Source organism: Thermobia domestica, chromosome 6 (assembly GCF_964235325.1).
Source record: "Thermobia domestica chromosome 6, izTheDome1.hap1.1, whole genome shotgun sequence".
NCBI classification, from domain to species: Eukaryota; Metazoa; Arthropoda; class Insecta; order Zygentoma; family Lepismatidae; genus Thermobia; species Thermobia domestica.
In genome coordinates this window covers 115,940,318-115,960,111 of record NC_137459.1, presented here as the reverse complement: position 1 = coordinate 115,960,111, position 19,794 = coordinate 115,940,318, and positions in this window count along the sequence as shown.

Genomic DNA, 19,794 nt, shown 5'->3' with positions numbered 1-19,794 from the left:
TGCCTCCCGTTTAACTTAAGTTGGCTTGAAACTTTAACTTATTATGAGAAATTGTGTCTATATATCGTGTTGCTTTTATTGTAGTTCATATTATTTGGTGTATTGTTCTGAATTGTTTTTGCATGCCTCTGTTTATTTATTGTTTTCTTTTAATTATTTATGTTGCGACATTTTGCTCAGAATTGTGAATTATATGATGATTTGTGTGATAATTTAGATTTGACCGAATATTTTGAACCCATAGCGTCTTCATCCCCTGGTAAGATTCATTTTACTCGTCAGTGTTTGGATCGCGTTAAGCGTAACTTACAATTCAGTCAGTCTCTCTCCGATATCGAGTACCCATCGAGTTGTGCTTCCTCTAGTTTTCTGATAGATTCTGATATGGCGGTAGGGGGTACTCACGAGAACATGGGCTTGCTTAGCCACATACTCCGTCCGGAACCTTTCTTTGGGCGCATGGGTGACGATGCGGCGCGATATGTGGACCAGTTTGAAGTATTAGCTCAAGTAAATAACTGGCCTGATGCCAAGAAAAAGTGGATATTAGGGTCTCTTTTAAAAGGGCCAGCGTCCTACTGGTTCGATACTGTTTCTAAACAGCCTGATTTCCCGGACATGACCTACGATCAATTTAAAAATAAGTTCAAGGACGCGTTTAACAATGTGCTGTTGCCTCAGCTTACCGAACACGAGATGAGGAGTAGGGAACAGGCATCCAACGAGTCTGTTCTTTCCTATGTATACGCGAAGCGTAACCTAATTCTCAGAAATGACAAGGATGCTCCCGTTCAAAAACAAGTGCAGTTGATCATTGACAGGTTAATTCCTGAATATATGAAAGTAGCAATAAAGAAGAAATATGACTCGGTAGAACATTTAGTGCGGGATTTGCTTGATGAAGAAAAAGCTCGTGTTTTATTAGAAAGGAAATCAATAGAAAAGTTGATGAAGCAGAATCCTTTCCTTTCATATTCTGTTCCTCAGCTTAATCCTCCAGACAATGTTGGAATTCAGCCTGATGCTGTTGTGCAGAATCAGCAAGCTCAGGTTTCCGCGCGGAGTTTGTACGATGCTTCCTCAGCTCCGAAGGCGGCAACGGATGACTTTAAAGAACAGCTGTCAGCTATTCAAAAGCAACTGACACAGCTTTCTTTGCAAGGCCAGTCTTCGAACAAAAGTAATAGCTCACGTAATAATTTTCGCCGTAATGGCAATAATAATAGTAACCGAGGTAGACGTAATTTCCAACAGCGTCAAAACAATACTCAGCAGCGGCCTTCACGCGGGAATCAGGACAATAGTAGTAATAATAATAGTAATCAATCCAACAGGCGTACGGTTATATGTTATAAGTGTGGTAAGGAAAATCACCTTGCTGCACATTGTTTGAGTGCTTTAAACTAGTTGGAAGGGTTGATGAAAAAGGCCCATCGACTCTCAAGCGTTTCAAAGTCCCTCTGCAGATTGATAAGGCTCTTCCCCATGTTTTGATACAGTTAAATGGTAGGGAAGGCCCCATCCTCTTAGATAGCGGTTCGCAAGTCTCATGTATCTCTGCACAGATGCTTCCATGTAAAGCTAAAATTTTGCCTACTAATAGCGTTCTGAGAGGGGTAACAGGGAAGACGTTACCAGTTAACAAGATAGCTTTAGTTCGATTCCGGCTTGGGTCGGAAGTATTTTGCCATCCTTTTAGAGTAATTCCCAGTTACCCCCATCCCCCTCTTTTGGGCCAAGATTTTCTACTTGCGCATGAGGCAGATATAGATCAAAAAAGTTGTACGTTGGAAATTACTAGATTTGGGAGAATCCCGCCCGCCACTTTACCGTACTCTGAGAGTGTTAACATCATTTCCTCTGATTTAGCTACTCTTGTTACTCCTGTTTTTAAGGTAGCGGCATCTACTTGGTTGCCCCCCCGCCCTAAAGTTTGTGTACCTGTTCGTAAGTTTTATGATTTAATCGGATCCAGAGATTGGCTGCGACCCACGACTTTTATTTCAGGGGTGGCTAACCTATTAGTGCAGGAGTGCAGAGTTGATACAGTTAATTCTCTTATTTGGGTTTCTAACCCCACCAATAGAGGATATTTGTTGTGGAAAAACAAAATTTTAGGGCAAGCAGTGGACGAACAAACCGAATTTTTCTGCACAAACGTAACGCTTAGTCATGGTCCTCAGACAGCTGAGAACCCTAAATTTGATTGTAAACGTGTTGATGTAAATCCTGCGCTTTCTGAAGCAGAAAAACAGCAATTTTATGACCTCATTTCGGAATTTAAAGATGTGTTTAGTTGGTCCCCTGAGGATTTTTCTCAGGCCAGAGATTATGAACACGATATTCAGCTTAAAGATCCCCAACCCGTGAACGTTAAGCCGTATGTAATCCCGTACCATCTCCGGGATGCTGTGAATGAGCAGATAGAGTTATTGTTAAAACAGGACGCCATTCGGCCTTGTCGATCCCCATGGAATTCGCCCATTACATTGGTGCGTAAGACGAATGGCGCATTTCGATTTATTGTGGACCTCAGATCTGTGAATTCCCACGTTATCGCCCCGATCTTTCCGGTCCCGGCGATGCAAGATATTCGGGAGCGGTCTAGTGGCCATAAATTTATCAATAGTTGTGACCTCACCTCTGGATTCTACCAAATTAAACTCACTAAAAGAAGTCAATTGATTACTGCTTTCTCTGTTCCTGGTGAGAAACAATATTGTTTCAAAGTTTTACCTATGGGCCTTGTGTCTAGTCCAGGGGCATTGAATGATTTAATGAAACTTACGCTGCAAGGTCTAGAAAAGTATTCCGTCTATTACTATTTGGACGATATAGTGTGGAGTGGGGATACAATGGAGGAAGTTTTGGCAACCACCCGTAAGCTATTTGAGAGGTTAAGGGATCAAGGTCTCAAGCTATCCCCAGAGAAGACCAAACTGGGCCACTTTTCGTTGGAGTTATTGGGGCACACCGTCTCCCAACAAGGGATTTCAATCTCTGATAGGATTACGGATTCTATTCGTAAGTACAAGAGGCCGAAAACGCAGAAACAACTTAAGAGTTTTCTAGGGCTGTGTTCTTTTGTTCGAACGTACATTAAGGACTTTTCAAGTAGAGCGGAACCCCTTCAGATGCTTCTTAAGAAGAATGTGCCTTTTAGATGGGGAGTTGCGCAGCAACAGGCTTTTGATAACATGAAGGAAGCGGTAATATCTGCCCCGACCTTAATGCGTTTTCATCCGAATAGGGACGTGTATGTCTTCTGTGATGCGAGTCTCCGCGGCCTGAGCGGGGCCATCCTGCAACCTGAGTCAGATAAAGAAGAGGCTTCCTTGGTCCCAATAGCCTTTTGTAGTAGAGCAGTTGGTCCCCATGAAAGACGCTATCACCCCCTAGATTTGGAACTTTCTGCAATTGTGTTCACGTTACGGCGTTTTAAATACTTTTTATTGGGCCGTCATTTCTATCTAAAAACGGATTGTCGCTCTCTGACCTATCTCCGGCAAACTAAGAATGTAGCTAAGTTCACACGTATATTGGCAGAACTGGAGCAATATAACTACACCATCTCACACGTGCCAGGGAGAATGAACACCTTAGTGGACACACTTTCACGTAATGTCGACTGTGAACGCGACATTGTTGACGAAGAAAGGAATCTTCAGGATCCCCATGTGTTTTTTGTCCAGTTGGATGAGAAGTTGAAGGACGAACAGCGGAAGGACCCCTACTTCATCGAGATCATCGCCTTTTTGGAAGGGAAGACGTCGCAGGATTATGCTATCGAAAGGAAAGCCTTATGTTATGAGTTGAAGGACGGTGTTCTACATCGTAAGCATCGGCTTCCATCTGGGACGCAGCTACTGCCAGTAATCCCAGTATCACTGCGTGACAGAGTGTTCCAGTCTGCACACGAGTCGACATTCGGAGCTTCACATTCTGGGTACGGTAAGACGTACCAGATGCTGCTAAGGACGGTCTATTTTCCCTTTATGAAGCAGTACGTGGCTGATCGTTGTAGGAGGTGTCAGATATGTCAGCGTTTCAAGAAGCCACCGGGGAAACCTCCAGGAATTCTCCAGACGATGCCCTCTGTGCCCCAACCTTTCTACCGCGTGGGAATTGACATTTCTGGGCCATATTCTGATGCTAATATTTTAAGGCACAAATACTTAGCTATAGCCGTTGATTATAATACTCGATACGTCGTGACGGCTACTTTGGGTGACCAATCTGCATCTACACTTGCCGACTTTCTGTATCAGAATGTGTTCTTAAAGTTTGGACTTTGCAAGGAAATTTTGGTGGATCGCTCCACCGCCTTTACAGCATCATTATTTCAAGAATTGTGCAGTATTTTGGGGGTGGAAATTAAGTTTGTCAACCCCTATCAACATCAAACAGCGGGTCTGGTCGAGGTGACCGTTAAGAACTTAGAAGCTCTCTTAAAACGCAAGTTAGATCCGTCCAACCAGGGTAGTTGGGTTGAACATGTACCTGCTATCACTTTTTCACACAATATTACTATTAATCATTCGACTTCTTTTTCGCCTTTTTACTTGCTTTTTGGTTTTAACCCGTACTTAGAGCATCAAGCTATTATCAATGGTCCATGTTTACACGTTTCGAATGAAGATCGGTTAGCAGTACTACAGGATGTACGTGAGAAGGCGCAGGACAAACTATTCGATCGCTTTCGTACTTCTGAGAAGTCGTATAATCAACATCACACTCCAGTTAAATATAATGTCGGCCAACGAGTTTGGATTTTTGATCCTACTAGACGCCGTGGACACGCGAAGGCCTTTTCAGGACAATATTTTGGACCAGGTGTTATCGTCCGCATGGATAAAGCTAATGCGTACTTCGTTAAGTATAAGACGCCGAAGGGGCGGGAAAAGATTGAATCTATTGTGGTGACCAGACTTAAGCCCTATTACCCGGATGACCCACCACCTGAGGAAGAAGACCTACAACGTTCCGATGATGTGTTACATATTAATAAGCAAGATTTATGTGTGAAGGACGAACGAAATTTGGATTTGCAACAGCTGACTTTGGCTACAACGTTGCATGACCCCATGCAGTTTATGGATGTTGTTGACGTGACAAAGCTACCGTCACTCTCGGCGTTGGCCTATAAACCTGGAATTGTTAAACCGTTATACAACATCAACGGTGAAATTAATGACAAAGTCAAAATTTACTATGGAGACATTGTTAAATTGAAATGTGACGTTGTTGTTAATGCTGCCAACGAGACGCTCACTCCTCTTTCTGGAGTGGATGGTACAATACATAGAGCCGCTGGTGAACAACTAGCTGAAATGTGTAGGAAAATTGGTTCCATAAAACCGGGAGAAGCGAAAATTTCTCCAGGGTTTAACTTACCAGCAGAGCACGTAATATTTACCTGTGCACCTAGGAATAATGACAAGCGTATTTTGAAGCGTTGTTATGTAAATTGTTTGCAGCGAGCAATTGAAAATAATTGTCGTACATTATCTTTTCCATGTCTTGGCACGGGTGCGTTTGGTTTCGACAAGCGCCAAGCCGTGAAGGTAGCCTTATCCAGTGTACGCAATATATTAGAGACTAATCTAACTCATTTTGACGCTATTGTGTTTTGTCTATATGACAAGGACAATAAAATGATATATGAAGACAATCTACCTGTGTATTTCCCCAAAGATATTAGATGTGGTTAGTAAAAAAAAAACTTATTATAATGTTAGTTCAATATATAGTTCCTTAGAGATTTTCCTCCTTATTTCTGAGAAACCATATGGAGAGTTAAACGTTTTACCAATTTATTGTTTCATACAGTTCCTCTTAGTGTATACGACCGACGACTTGTCCATACTTTAGTTCGCCTGGGAGGAGTTTTGAAGTTCCTTACCTGCAAGAGAACGAATACCTCGGATTAGACTTAGTAGTATATGTGGAAGAGATAATTGTTACCCATATTATCTATACACCTTTATACCTATATCATTTGATATGATAAACCTAGGTTTTATTATCTTCGGGCATTGGCCAAGCCCTGATAAAACAGAATTTGACGTTTTGTATACCAGATTTGACAATTGCGCGCAAATACTTACTTGACTTATTAATTCACCTATATAGGATATATTTTTCCCGGATCACTCATAAGGATATAATAATCGATCACTCATAAGGGAAAAAACAGGGCAAATATATTAACCCTTTGGGAACTTTTGGTACAGATCTGAACCATCGCGTCGACCTTCGGAATTTGCTTTATAAATTTCTAGTAAAGCTTTGCACACCGTGTTTTTTGAATTCATTCAAGCGGGGAAGCATAAGAGAATGTGTTTCATGAACATTTTGCAGCCACGCTTGCGATGCCTGGGGGCAGTGACGTCAGAAACATGGACGAAGGAAAAAAGAGAAGGATCAATTTTAGAGCTCTTTATTAAAAATAATCCTAACAGATCGCTATTAATCCTAGGATCATGGCCTATACCTAATTGTGTTTATAATAAAGAAATGTTTTCAACTGTACCACTCAAACTTCCCTATTATGTACCAGAAGCGGGAATATCCCGCCCAAAGTGGAAAAAGGGGAATTTTTAAAGATCTTTTCCTTTTTTCTGGAATTCCTTCCCTCAGGGACATGTGAGTGGCACCGTTTGAAACCTACCACCATTCCAAACAAAACAAGGTACAAACCATAATTGTAGGGTAAATAGTGATTTTCCAAAAAAAAATCTGAATTTTCCCCCTATTACACAAAATTATTTCCTGACAAAATCTCTTTTTCCCAATTTGAGTGGGATTTTTTTCACTTCTGTTACATATTGGGGAAATTGAATGGTACAGTTGGAAACATTCCTTCATTACAAATACAAAGAGTTACGAACTATGATCCTACGATAAAGAGTCTTGACACTAGAGCTTGTTGAATAACAATAGTAGATATTAGGAAAAATAGTAAATGAATTTTAGCACGAAGACTACTGGTATTTACCCCAGTATCATGGTTCATACCTCGTTTTGTTTGCAGTGAAGCAAAGTTTTCTTTTTTGGCAACATTCGCATGTCCATGTTGTGTACCGGAGGGAAGAAATTCGCAGAAAATGGGGACTTTTTAAAAAAATCTTTTTTTCCCAATTTGTACAGGAATTTTATTGCCTTAGCCTCATATTAGGAAAATTTACAAATTAAAAAACACTGTTTCATTCCGAACAAAACGTGGTATGAACCATGATTCTACGATAAATAGTCTCAACACAATAGCTGCTTGACTGAAAGTCTAAAATTTACCTTAAAAAGTAGAAATCTCAAAAGGGTTAATATATAGGGTTTTCTAGTTCGAACGAATTGTTTGTACAGTTCTTAGAATAATGTTTAGCGACAAAAAAGTTTTAGTGAAAAATTAGTGGTGGGAACAATAACTGTTCTGAATAGTGGTTTAAGGTCTCGACAAAAACTGCTTTTTTTAACTAATATCTTTTCCATGCTTTTTTCACTTGGGATTTTTTTTCTTTTAATATTTCATATTTAGTGAAGAAACAACACTGTGTTCCAGCTTCCTTGTCCCATCATAGCTTAAAAAAAATACTGTATTCTGAAGAAAAATATAAGGTAAGAGCCACCGCACTAAGCTTTGTTGCTCCAGTTCCTCAAACTAAATTATGTTGTGCTGCTACTATTAGTGAAACATTTTTTTTCTGAAATATGAACAAAATTATGAAGTCTTTTCGGCTCTAATATTAGGTATTGAAGAGTATCTGAAACAATAGTGTTTCTGGAACGGCGGTGATATTTTTTTCTTGTCTGCCAGTTTGACTTTAAGCAACCCAGACAACACATTTCAAGATGTATAAATTTCAAGAACTTGATACCATGGTTAGGCAACCAACGTGGGACTTATGAGGTACTAGTTGTGTCAAAAGAACGAAAATTTCCGTTTCCTTTCCAAAAGTCGTTTTTTTTTTAATAAAAATAAAGCACGTGCCAAAAATGCGGCTATTTTGCATCTCTAGTTCGGCATATCAATACAAAGTGCAGTTCAATCTATGTACAGAAATATTTGAAGATTAATGTGGTGTGAAAGTAAAATAAGAAAAGTGTGCTTGTAGGTGTATTGTAAGAATCTCTTGACCACTTTAGAAAAAAGTTTTGTGGTTGTGACATGTCTTCAGCCTATGAGTTCTGGAGAGTGAGAATGTGGCTTTAGTGCCGAACGTATACGGAACAATCGTCGTACTATTTAGTGATTAATTAATAGTAAACTGCACTTCATACGTATCCCGACGCAAATCAAATGAGGTCTACTAGTTTTACTAATGTATGACTCTTGCGCTGAATGAATACATTGGGTGTGTGTAGAAGCTGTCTTTACTTCATGTAAGTTTATTTATTTTTTTTTAATTTTTTAAATGTATAGCTGTTTTCGTAAATTACAATTATTTTCCCACACACACGAAAAAAGAAATGCATAACAGTAATACTGTAAACATTAGTGGAAATTATGTGCTGTGATGGGGGGCGCTCTTGAAAGAGGGGCGCAACATAAAAATCATCCCCTCCTATATTTGAAATGTTGTTACGCGGCTGCTACGGCCTCACACCTCATAGACCGACAAACATACCAAACTTCCTAGTTTTTATTAGGATTTCAATTACGGTACCTAAAATACGAGATTTTATACATCCAAAAAGTCTATTTAAAGTACACAGTTTTTATTATTATTTTTTTTAACTCTTTAAAGCTGTTAAAAATGGAACATATTCACTTTTGGGAATTTTCTATATAGTTCCTGGAGGCTACAAACCTTGCCAAATTTAATCGTTGTAGTCCTACTGGAAGTGCCTAATCATTTTTAGATGTAGAAAATGTTCCATAAATACCTTGTGATGCTTTAAATTGAAATAACATGTAATGATTTTCAGTTCCCCATAAAGCAAAACTAAAGTTTTAAACTGTTATTTTATTTATTTATTTATTTATTTATTGTAATTTTCATAGACAACCCTATCCAGACCCTACAATACCAAATTTTATTTGCTTTTTCAAATTCCAATTTGTAGCCCCTGTGGCGTAGTCCCTAACACTCGCGCCGGAGGCAAGAGTAGTGCCGTTTTCGATTCCCAGTAGGGCCACTAGATCGAAAAGGTGTACAGCCTTTTCAGGCCAGCTATCCCGAGAGAGGTTTTTCCTGAGTTTTCCTCACTCACATCAGGCAAATACCGGAATGATACCTCACAAATAGGCCCCATGCCACTTCCTTCCCCTCCTCATTCCTTTCTTCCCTTTCCCTCCCCGGATTCTGTGCTCGCCGAGAGACGTCATTCATCAAACGTGACGGGCTTAAGGCTGTCGATGCCGCTAACGCCATAAAATTGTATAAATATATAAAACTATATGAACTGACAGAAAATAACTGGTTAACGTGGGAACTTCAAATTTGGCGTGTTTGTTCATTTCCGGAAATGACCGACCGAAAAAAGTGCAAAAACTGAACATTTTAGCTTTTAGGAGGTCTAATGGGAAGGAGAAAATTTTCTCCATGTTATTCTTATGGATGCTTTTTGGACATAAAATCTTGTTTTAGGTACACCTTGTCTCAAAAAGGTTGAGCGCATTCTTTACTGGTGTTTTGAGGCAATAATTTTCTAAGTCCAGCTTCGGGTATCTTCGGGAAAAAGTAAGTCAGGTTCGAACCTCCAAGCCAGCCTTTGCAATCGGGAAAAAGTTTGCAGATGTGTTTTTCTTCTTTTAAATATAATAAGACTTGTTACCAAGTGTTAAAAAAAGCAACATTGATTGAAATACTTAATGATACAATATTTCGAAACCTTTCTTTTCAATCTCAGCACATGCTTGTTTGTCATTTAGCTCTCCATACGTAATGGAACATTTAAATACGTTAACGAATCTTTCCATATGTAAAAGAATGCTCAAAGTTAAGAAATAGAACATAATTATCGCCTGAGTACTAAAATAAAAGTCAAAGTAGAACATAAACGGCGTTTGTAATGGATATGAATGTCATAATTATCTTGAGATCCGTTATACATCGCTAGAAGGTTGTGTTAGCTCATTGGTAAGCTGTTGGATTTCAAATCATAAGGTTGAGGGTTCGAATCCCGTCTAGGCTAATCCTTTTTTTAAAATTATATTTTCCGCAATGCATGAAAAATTATATAAAATAATTACATTAGAATACATAAGTTGTGTATATATAACATAATCATTGCAGAACATAGTAATTATTATGTTTAAAATATAACATCTGAGATAATTTTCACAGTAATTCGGTATTATATATGAGGATGTAAATACAAGTTAAGAAACTCGTTCAATAGCAATAAATAAATCATGTAGTGTATTTATTTGCAGCTATTTGTCATATAGAGGGTAATTCTCAACATTCATAATACAGAATGTCATTTATGTTCTTGAAAAGTTATTTGATGCATAAACAGAAGTTATAAACAGAGAATCCAAAGTCGGAACGCTCGCAAAAAAAATTCATGAACCCCAAAGGTCACGTGAGCAGACTGGAATTGTCCTTATGAAGCATGCCACAGCAGAAAGTCTTTACATAGATTTTCAATTCAATTCTTGATATATGCTTTTGCAATGTGGAGGTGGTGATGCCTTGAGTCGCCCTCTCTCGCTCGCTCGCTCTCTATTTATACAGAATATAAAAGTGGATTTATGTGTGTATTTCAACATAATTCTGATATATCTAGAGCAATTTTAACTATATTTCTTACAGTATGGAAAAAGAGTACTGTCGGGATACATATCAAAAATGCTAGAAACGGGTCGATATTAGTATCGAATCTATAGTTTCGTGGTCGCTTAGGTGAATAGTTCTATTTTCAATTCAAGTCCAATTAAGCTTCCATTAGCACCCAGGGTGGTTACGTAGCGACATAAAGATATCGAAATCATTCGATATTAGAATCGAATCGTAAGTTTTCAGCGCCGCTAACAGTGCAGCATTTCCCATTAGTCCACATTAGTCCACATTTCACATTAGTCCCATTGCCTAGAGGGCAACATATTTGCAGAGTGCAAAGTTTAAAACTTGAATAATATTTTATTTTTTTCCGTATGAAAAAGTTATAAATCAAGAGCAAATATACTATTTCACGAACAATCCTCTTTTACTATTTTAATATGTTTAATAATAGCATAAGAAATCTAATAGTAATTCAGAACATGTTTCACAGTTGTTATTTTTTGTTACATAGTTGTAGCTGTAGCATGTAGTGAGTGGAATTTAACTGTAATAAATTCACTAATTAACCATATTCGAATTAAGTTTTATTTTTAAGTTCGGGATGAAGGGGTGGAGAAATATGTAGTTATTGGGGGCACCGAGCTTTTCTACATTTTACTTTCAAGATCTCCATTTTTCTTTTGTCATTTGTTTCTAATAAAAAAAAGTTCAGTCACTTTTGGATTGTCATAGGATAGTAGGAGTTGGATTTTGGGATGCAGCCTGTGAGATTCTAGAGGAGCTAACTGCTTGAAAAAATATTTTTGAATCATCTGTAACATATGAAATAAGGATATGTATCATAAAAAATTGAAAGTAACTATGTCTGCGTAATCATCACGGTCAAATTGCAAAGTCAAATGAATTGACGTTTGGTATATAATCAGGCTCCATTCCCAACTGGGAAGTTACCATACGCGTGTCACTTTCATTATAATACATATCCTTAGGGGGAGTAGAAGTCCGAATTTTTGCGAAAAATTTAGTATCTTACAAGCCGTTCAACTGAGAGCTGAAATTCAACATATAACTCTTTATTAAAAATAAAGAAAATATGTCCTGGCATTTTTTAAAATTATCTTTTATGAGCGGGGGGACGGGGGTGCATTTTCTATATATTGGAAATTGGTAGTGGGTTGATTTGTAAAAATAATCGAAAACGATTGATATTAGTTGAGAAACAAATTGAGTAATGCAAACTAAAGTTCTTTTTGAATTTTATACCCACTGCTTTCTATTTATAATTGCTGAAGCTGGTGCCATAAAGTTAGAGAAAAATGGCCATAAAATTTGTATTCTAAACTTAATTACATGGGCATTTTCAATTAGTACGGCATGCTTAATTATATAGAAAATTAGTTTCTCTCTCTCTCTCTCTTTTTTTTTTTTTTTTTTTTTTACGTTGGTCTACTTTTCCTTGATTTGAAACTTTCAAATTTCACCCTATTTTCTACTGAAATGTGTCTTTAAGGCTACAAAGAAATAATTATATATGATAAATTTAAATTCATTTTAATTTGGAAGATGAGAAACACTTTGCCATTATATATCGTAAAGGTCAGACCCACCAGTATTGTAACAGAGAGGTGCTTGAGCCATTGACGGTAGAAATTCAAACTCCGATAAGTGATAATTTCACAGTCTTGTTTTATTACAAGTGTAATCTCTTTAGTCAATGGAGAGGAGGACGTGGGCCATCGGTCAGAGTTGATGTCGATGGGTTTTGGTGGTTCGGAGTTGGTCGCAATGGTTCAGAGTGGTTCATAGTTGGTGGTGGGTCAGAGTGGATCACGATGGTTGATGGGTAAGAGTGGGCCAATGGGGCATTTGGGTGGTGGGTGATAGTGGGTCATGGTGGGTCGTGGATCAAATTTTCATTGACCCACACCATCTCTGGTTAAAATTGTACTAAAGATAAGAGGCACCGAAGATGTATGTCGGCTATTATGCTCAAATTTTGCTCATGGATAGTACTCCACCAGGAAGCAATAAATCTGAAACGGTTCACGGTATCACCTTCTAGAACTCGAGATGAAGGGGTTTGTCTGATTGGCTAAATTAAGACGTCAATGATTTATCCTTCAACAACCAAGCTTTTTATGATCGTTTCCGTGGGGAAGTCAGGAGAACACAATCCTAGTAATCGTAATATTGATAGTTTGCGTCCACCCCGGGTATTTGTTTTGTGTTTTTTTGATTCAGCTAAATATAAACAAATCACACATATAGGCATTTTGACATATTTTGGGAGAGTAATTTTGTGGTTCCGCGTCTCTGCTGCTGGTGGTAAAGTTTTCAAAATGGAACTTGGGCCACCACGGATCGTCGCTGCGGGGCCACCAATTTCTGGCGAGAGGTCAATAGTTGACCATCTGTAGTCCACCGACGCTTACAGCTTAGAGTAATGAACGATGTCTTTGCCTTGTAGAGTTCATGACTACCGACGTCGGCAGTCAACTAGCTTTTAGTATGCCTTTACTAACCATCTATTGTTCATGTTTGTACACGGTGTTGTCATAATAATAATAATAATAATAATAATAATAATAATAATAATAATTATTATTATTATTATTATTATTATTATTATTATTATTATTATTATTATTATTATTATTTGTAGTAATAGTAGTATAATTGATGATAGAATAATTATTGTCTATGTATTGTCTAGGTAGGACTACACACAGGATTTGGCTCGTTTTGGTTCGACTTGACTCTAATCCGAGTCGAGTTGGAAGATATTTTTCGCGCCGAGTCCAAGAGTAGACCTCAAAGATGTCTGTTTCGAGTCGAGTCGAGTTTCAAAGGAAAGTCGTTCGTGCCCATCCCTACTAATGAGAGCTTAATCGGAGTTAAGCGAAATTGAAAGTCTCACTATTTATCTAAGCGACCCCGAAAACTATGAATCTAATATCGATCATTTTCTAGCAATCTTTTATATGTATCCCCCTCCCATTCACCATAGGTAACCCGACAGCAATCTTTTTGAAACTATAAGAAATGTGGTTAAAATTACCCTAGACCAGTGGTTCTCAATATAATTCCTATTACGATCCCCTTTTATCACACGCTCTTGCCAGCGACCCTTTTATAATTTGTTTTATAATAAGCTTGTGTGAGATTTTTAACATACCTATTTCTATAATGGTAGAATCCATTTTTTTGTTTATAGTGAACAGTGCCATGGAAAATCAGTGCCCGGGGCGAGAGTATAGTACGATGTCACCGTATATATGAGTGACGTCGACAGACTAGCTACGAAGCGCCACCATGGTTGGCACGAAGCTCAATAACATTTTCAAAATAAACCCTACTTTTCCTTAATTTTGAGCACATTTTATTACGTTTTTCCTTCTATTTTACACATGTGCACATGTACTTTCCTAACATGAGTAACACACTTCCTCCGAAATGTGTGGCCCCTTTTTTCGGCGCCCGGCACTGACAGTGGATACAGTAACTGTAATATCTATATTCCCAATGTCGAAGGTGCTGGTTCAAGATGGATGTTAAACTCCTTCATTGAAGAGGCCATTAACGTATCCGATCTAAGCCCACAACTTCTTGACCAAATAATAGAATGATCATGCGACAAGTCTTTGCAACTGTAACGAGGACTTGGACTATTTGTAACGAAGACTTGGACAAGTTCTGCCTGATGAGGAGAGAAGAATATCCTGGTCTGGGGATTGCTGCTTTAAAAGTAATAATTCCATTTGCTATATCGTACTTGTGCGAAAGTGTGTTTTTTTATGGTAAACATTAAAACAAAGATAAGAAATCGCTTATCAGTTGAAAATGGTTTGATAATGTTCGTCATGAAGATTGAACCGGACATTGCTGCACTAGTGAAATTACACCATGCTTAGGTATCTCATTAGGTTTTAATTTTAATTGTATTTCAATGTGCAGGTTTTGTTGCATGTGTATTTTTCTAGTATTTCTATATACAGTTCTCATTAGTTTTATATCATACCTCTTTGATTTAAATTCATTTTTAAACAACTCTACTAAGTAACTAACTCTATGGCCTATGGAACCCGGAGGTTCAATGCCGCGTTCACAAAAGCTCTCCACTGACTTCTATCCTTAGCCAATTGGATCCAGTTTCTACTTTGTATTCTTATCTCAGCGAGATCCATCTTAATATTGTCCTCCCATCTGCGCCTAGGTCTTCCTAATGGTCGTTTTCCGATTGGTCTTCCAGTCAAGATTTTGAAAGCGTTTCTACTTTCTTCCATTCTAGCTACATGACCTGCCCACCTAAGCCTTCTAGACTTGACGACCCTAACAATGTTGGGTAAACCGTATAAATTATGTAGTTCCTCGTTATGAAGTTTCCGCCATTCCCCATTCCCGTTCCTCTTGGGTCCGAATATTCGTCTAAAAATCTTGTTCTCAAATACTTTCAGTCTATGTTCTTCCCTCAGAGTAAGCGACCATGTTTCGCAACCATACAGAACAACAGGCATGATGATCGTTTTGTATATTTTAAGCTTCAAATTTCTCGACAGAATTCGCGACGACAAGAGACTTTGAACCGAATAGTAACACGAATTCTACACCCTTTGAAAATGTTCAGTAGACTTATTTTTTATTGTTCTTTACAGTGTGTATAAAAAATAAAAGTATGCTTATCAGAACAAAATTAAAAATAATATTTAAAAATAATATTTAAAAATAATTTCTGGTATTAGATTCTAACTATATTTATCTCTTCCGCCTATCTTCGCGATCCCCTAGGGGCCGCGACTCCCAGGTTGAGATACCCTGCTCTAGGCATACATGAGTTATGTTGGAACATACATACATACACTTTTATGTGTATAAATGCAGATAAGAGAGAGTTGAGAGAGAGCGATTAAGGAATTGCCGCTTTACTTTTGCGATTCGCGAATTTCTTGCGTGACAGTTTGGGGCTAGCTAGTTTTTTGTCTTGGACCACGATCCGATTTTCGATATGCTCTACCTAAACGCTGTAATGCGAATATTGAGAAGTTATCTGCGATGAAAGTAGCTGCAAATAAATACATTACATAACTTATTTATTGCTATTACACGATTTTTTAAATTTGTATTACACACCGACACACATATTCAAACATAACACACCGACGTTCTGTCAATACCTCAGATGTTATATTTTAAAGATAAAAATTATTTATGTCGTGAAATGATATGAATATATATATTCAACTGATATATACAACTGATGATATGAATATATATATTCAACTGATATATACAACTGATGAATTGTAATGTAACTATTTTACATAATTTTCATGCATTGAGGAAAGTAGAATATCATAAAAGAATTTCACCTGAACGGGTATCGAACTCACGATTTAAGCGCTCGGTGGTGTACCACTGAGCTAACATGACCGCTTTTCGGAAGCTGCTTCTGAAATATAACTGAGCTCATACGTAAATGCTCTTTTCCGTATGGAAATCACAATGACGAAACGAGAGTGTGAATACATAGTCTCGAAATATTGTATCATTAAGTATTTCAATGTTACTTTTTTCTACACTTAATACCATTTTAACATGTCTTATTATATTTAACAGAAGGAAAAACATATCTGTACATCGTTTCCCGATTACTAAGGTTGGCTTTGGAGGTTCGAACAAGCAGCTTTAGTTTACTGTTTTCCGAAGATACCCGAAGTTGGACTTCGAAAGTGTTTGTCTCAAAACAGCTATCATCATATCGCTCAATCTGTTTGGTATATGGCATATGTTTTTATACGTGTAAAGTCAGTATAACAATTCATTCTTTAAACAGCTTTTCGTATGTACTAATATTTCTTTATAAAAACTGTTTTTAATATTATTATTACGGCGCACCATTTTCAGATTTCTTTCGCGAGTCGTTGTCCAAGTCGTTCCCCACCAGCGTTGCCAGACTCAAAGCTCGGAATTATTCCAAAACCTGATCGAACTTATGCTAGATTCGGTCAAATTATGCTAGATCCTCATAATTACTAATTCAGGAGTTTAAAAAAACGAAGTTGAGATACGATAACGTAACTTAAAATACACAGAGAGCAAGAATGCATGGATAGAACTCAATACTTCACGCACCAAAATTTTAACTCAACTAAATTAATGCAGTCGTTGCCAGATTCAATGGCGTATATGTCGTATAAATGAATGCAAAGTTTTTGTTTACATATTTTGAAAGAAAATTACTTCGCGGCATAAGCGGAGTTGGGAATCGTCTGCTGGGGGGGTGGGGCAGATTTTTGGTTGGTCTCGGAGCTGTCATTTCAGGAATAAATATGTTGTCAAAAAGTTGGGGGGAGAATGGCCCCCATAGCTCCGCCCATGCGTCGGAGTTAAAGGATTAGAAAACCCTGGGTGGAGCCACAAAAAAGCCCAAAGACGTTTCGAACTTACTTCGAAAAATAAGACTGCCTGTATGGTTTACCGACTGTATGAATCAATGGAAGAGGATACATTTCTGCCGTTCTTTTTCTTCCCACGACCAACTTCTTTCTCATCTTTAGGTTTTACGGCTTTTTGATAAACTTGCTGAAATTGTGCTAGATTTGGGCAGGATGCTAAAAGCAAAATGCTAGATGCTAGAGACATGCAAATTATGCTAGATTTAGCATCATTATGCTAGATCTGGCAACGCTGTTCCCCACAATAGGCGTGTCGTGCAAGTAACCAATCACACGTCAGGTACTAGCTTTTACCTATTGCTTCCTTCTCACAGCTCAGAACATTGGTAACTATGGATAGACGTACAGCAGTAATTACTTTATGGAGTTGGAAGGTTATTCTGCAACTGCAGCTAGCAAGCGAGTAGGTGTCCCGGCCTCTACAGGAAGGCGATGGATTCGGAAATATGGTGCTACAGGTCAGACTGATAATTTACGATCTCCTGGTCGTCCGCATGTGTCAACCGAAGCCCAAGATGCGAGATTAGTAAACGAAGCCCGGTTAGACCCACTAAGGACGTCTAGACAGCTAAGGGAAGTTTCTCTCTTTCCTGGTAGTAAGCATACAGCTCTGCGAAGGCTTCGTCATGCTGGGTTACGTGGCCGTGTTGCTGCCGTGAAGGAAAAACTCTCAGGCGACCACAAAATTTACCGTCTCGCGTTTGCACAGGCGAATGTGGGTCTCAATTGGGAAAACGTAATTTTCTCAGATGAATCCATATTCACAACATCAAAGGAGGGACGCCGTTTTGTGTATCGTCCGAGAGGCACCCGATATGACCATGGATATGTGGCTGCTTGCAATCGCAGTGGCCATGTATCTATTTTATGTTGGGGTTGGATTTCCAGTCGCGGAGCAGGACAGCTTCATAGAATTGAAGGACATCTGGACAATGCTCAGTACTTAGACATTATCAGTAATATCATGGTTCTATCTGTACGAGTATTTCAGCCTGATGGTGTAATTCAGTTCCAGCAATACCAGTCGCCAATACATACTTCCCGTGTGATTCAGGAATGGTTCGCAGGGCACCCTGAGATTGATTTAATCGACTGGCCGCTCGTGGAGCAGACCTCAATCTCATGCAAAATATGTGGGCAGAAGTGAAGCGTACTCTAAGGGAAAGTTGGCCTGAGGCAGATCCACCAAGAACTCAGGATGACCTGTGGCATCTTGTTTCCGAAGCATGGCTGGAGGTAGGGGAAGGAGATAGATTTGTCACCCATGTAATAGATTCCATGCCCAGAAGAATGGAGCGTGTAATAAATTCAGAAGGGTCTTGGACACAATATTAATGTCCCCGCCTTAACTCCCGAAAACAGCCCTTTTTAGGGCTACCTAAACGCTTCTGAAAATATTTCTAGAAGTAAACCACTCCTTGTATCCGATTTCTGTGCAATCCTACCAACAAAAGAATGATAATTAGCTGTAGGCTTTGAACTCAAGACCTCTTTATTGGCAAGTCCGTACTCTACCAGTGAGCTAACATGAACACGCAAACCCAATCTGAAGAAACACGATTTTCAATTTCTGGTATTCGATGACAATGGGTGATATCAATAAAAATAAGTAACTACTCCTGAGAAGTCCTGCTCGAGAATCGGAGTAACTACAGCTGGAGTAATCTCCTCCCTCAATTTCGTATCAATAAAACAAGCCACTACTCAGGTCTAGTCTGCTCCAGATTTATGAACGTTTACTCGCGCTTCCTCTGCACGTAGCACTCAGTCGTATCAATAAAAGAAGTTATTACTCATTTCTCCCATTCATCGCGCAGTCATTTCGTTGTTTTTAATCTATGGCGTAGTATCTTAAAAGCCATGGAAGGGGCAAGTAGCAACGATAGCTTCAATCAAAGTGCATTTGTGGATATTGTAAAAGAGTTTCCAGTGGTACTTTCAAAGTCACAGCTACCAGAAAGTAAACGAAGGAAAGCCGAAACTTTGAAGGTAATTACAGTGAAATGCACCGAAATATCAAATACATCTATGACTGAGATACAAATTCAAAAGAGAATATTTAATATTCGAGCGAGAATAAAAGAAAAATAAAAAAGAAGAAAAAATTAAAAAAAAACGGGAAAGAAGAAAGTAATACTAAAACCATGGGAATGAACCTATTTGAGCTGATGGATGTTGATTGGAATCCAGCAATATCAAGATTAACACGACAAGCGCATATCACGTGTTATCCAAGGTCTTTGTAGATTGTTTGGCTTTAAGAACGAAATCAGACACTTGGCTCCTTTGTTTTCTTTTTTAAAAAGTCCAGCCACCCACGTCATAAATCACGTCCATCTGATTGCGTTTTCCACACCATACGTGTCCCCTTTCGCCTTGACATAAACTAAATACATTCTCATGTATACACCCTTTCTATCAACGTTGAGTTGAGTTGATTATTAGTTTAACGTCCTTTTCAGTAGCGTGCCTATATGAGACAGAACCCACTGATTAACGTGGAATCCAAACCACATGAGCTCCTGCCGGGAATCGAACGCGGGTCTCCTATGCCAAAGGCATGTACGCTAACCGCTTAGCCACGAAATAGCTCTTCCTATTAACGTATTACTCTT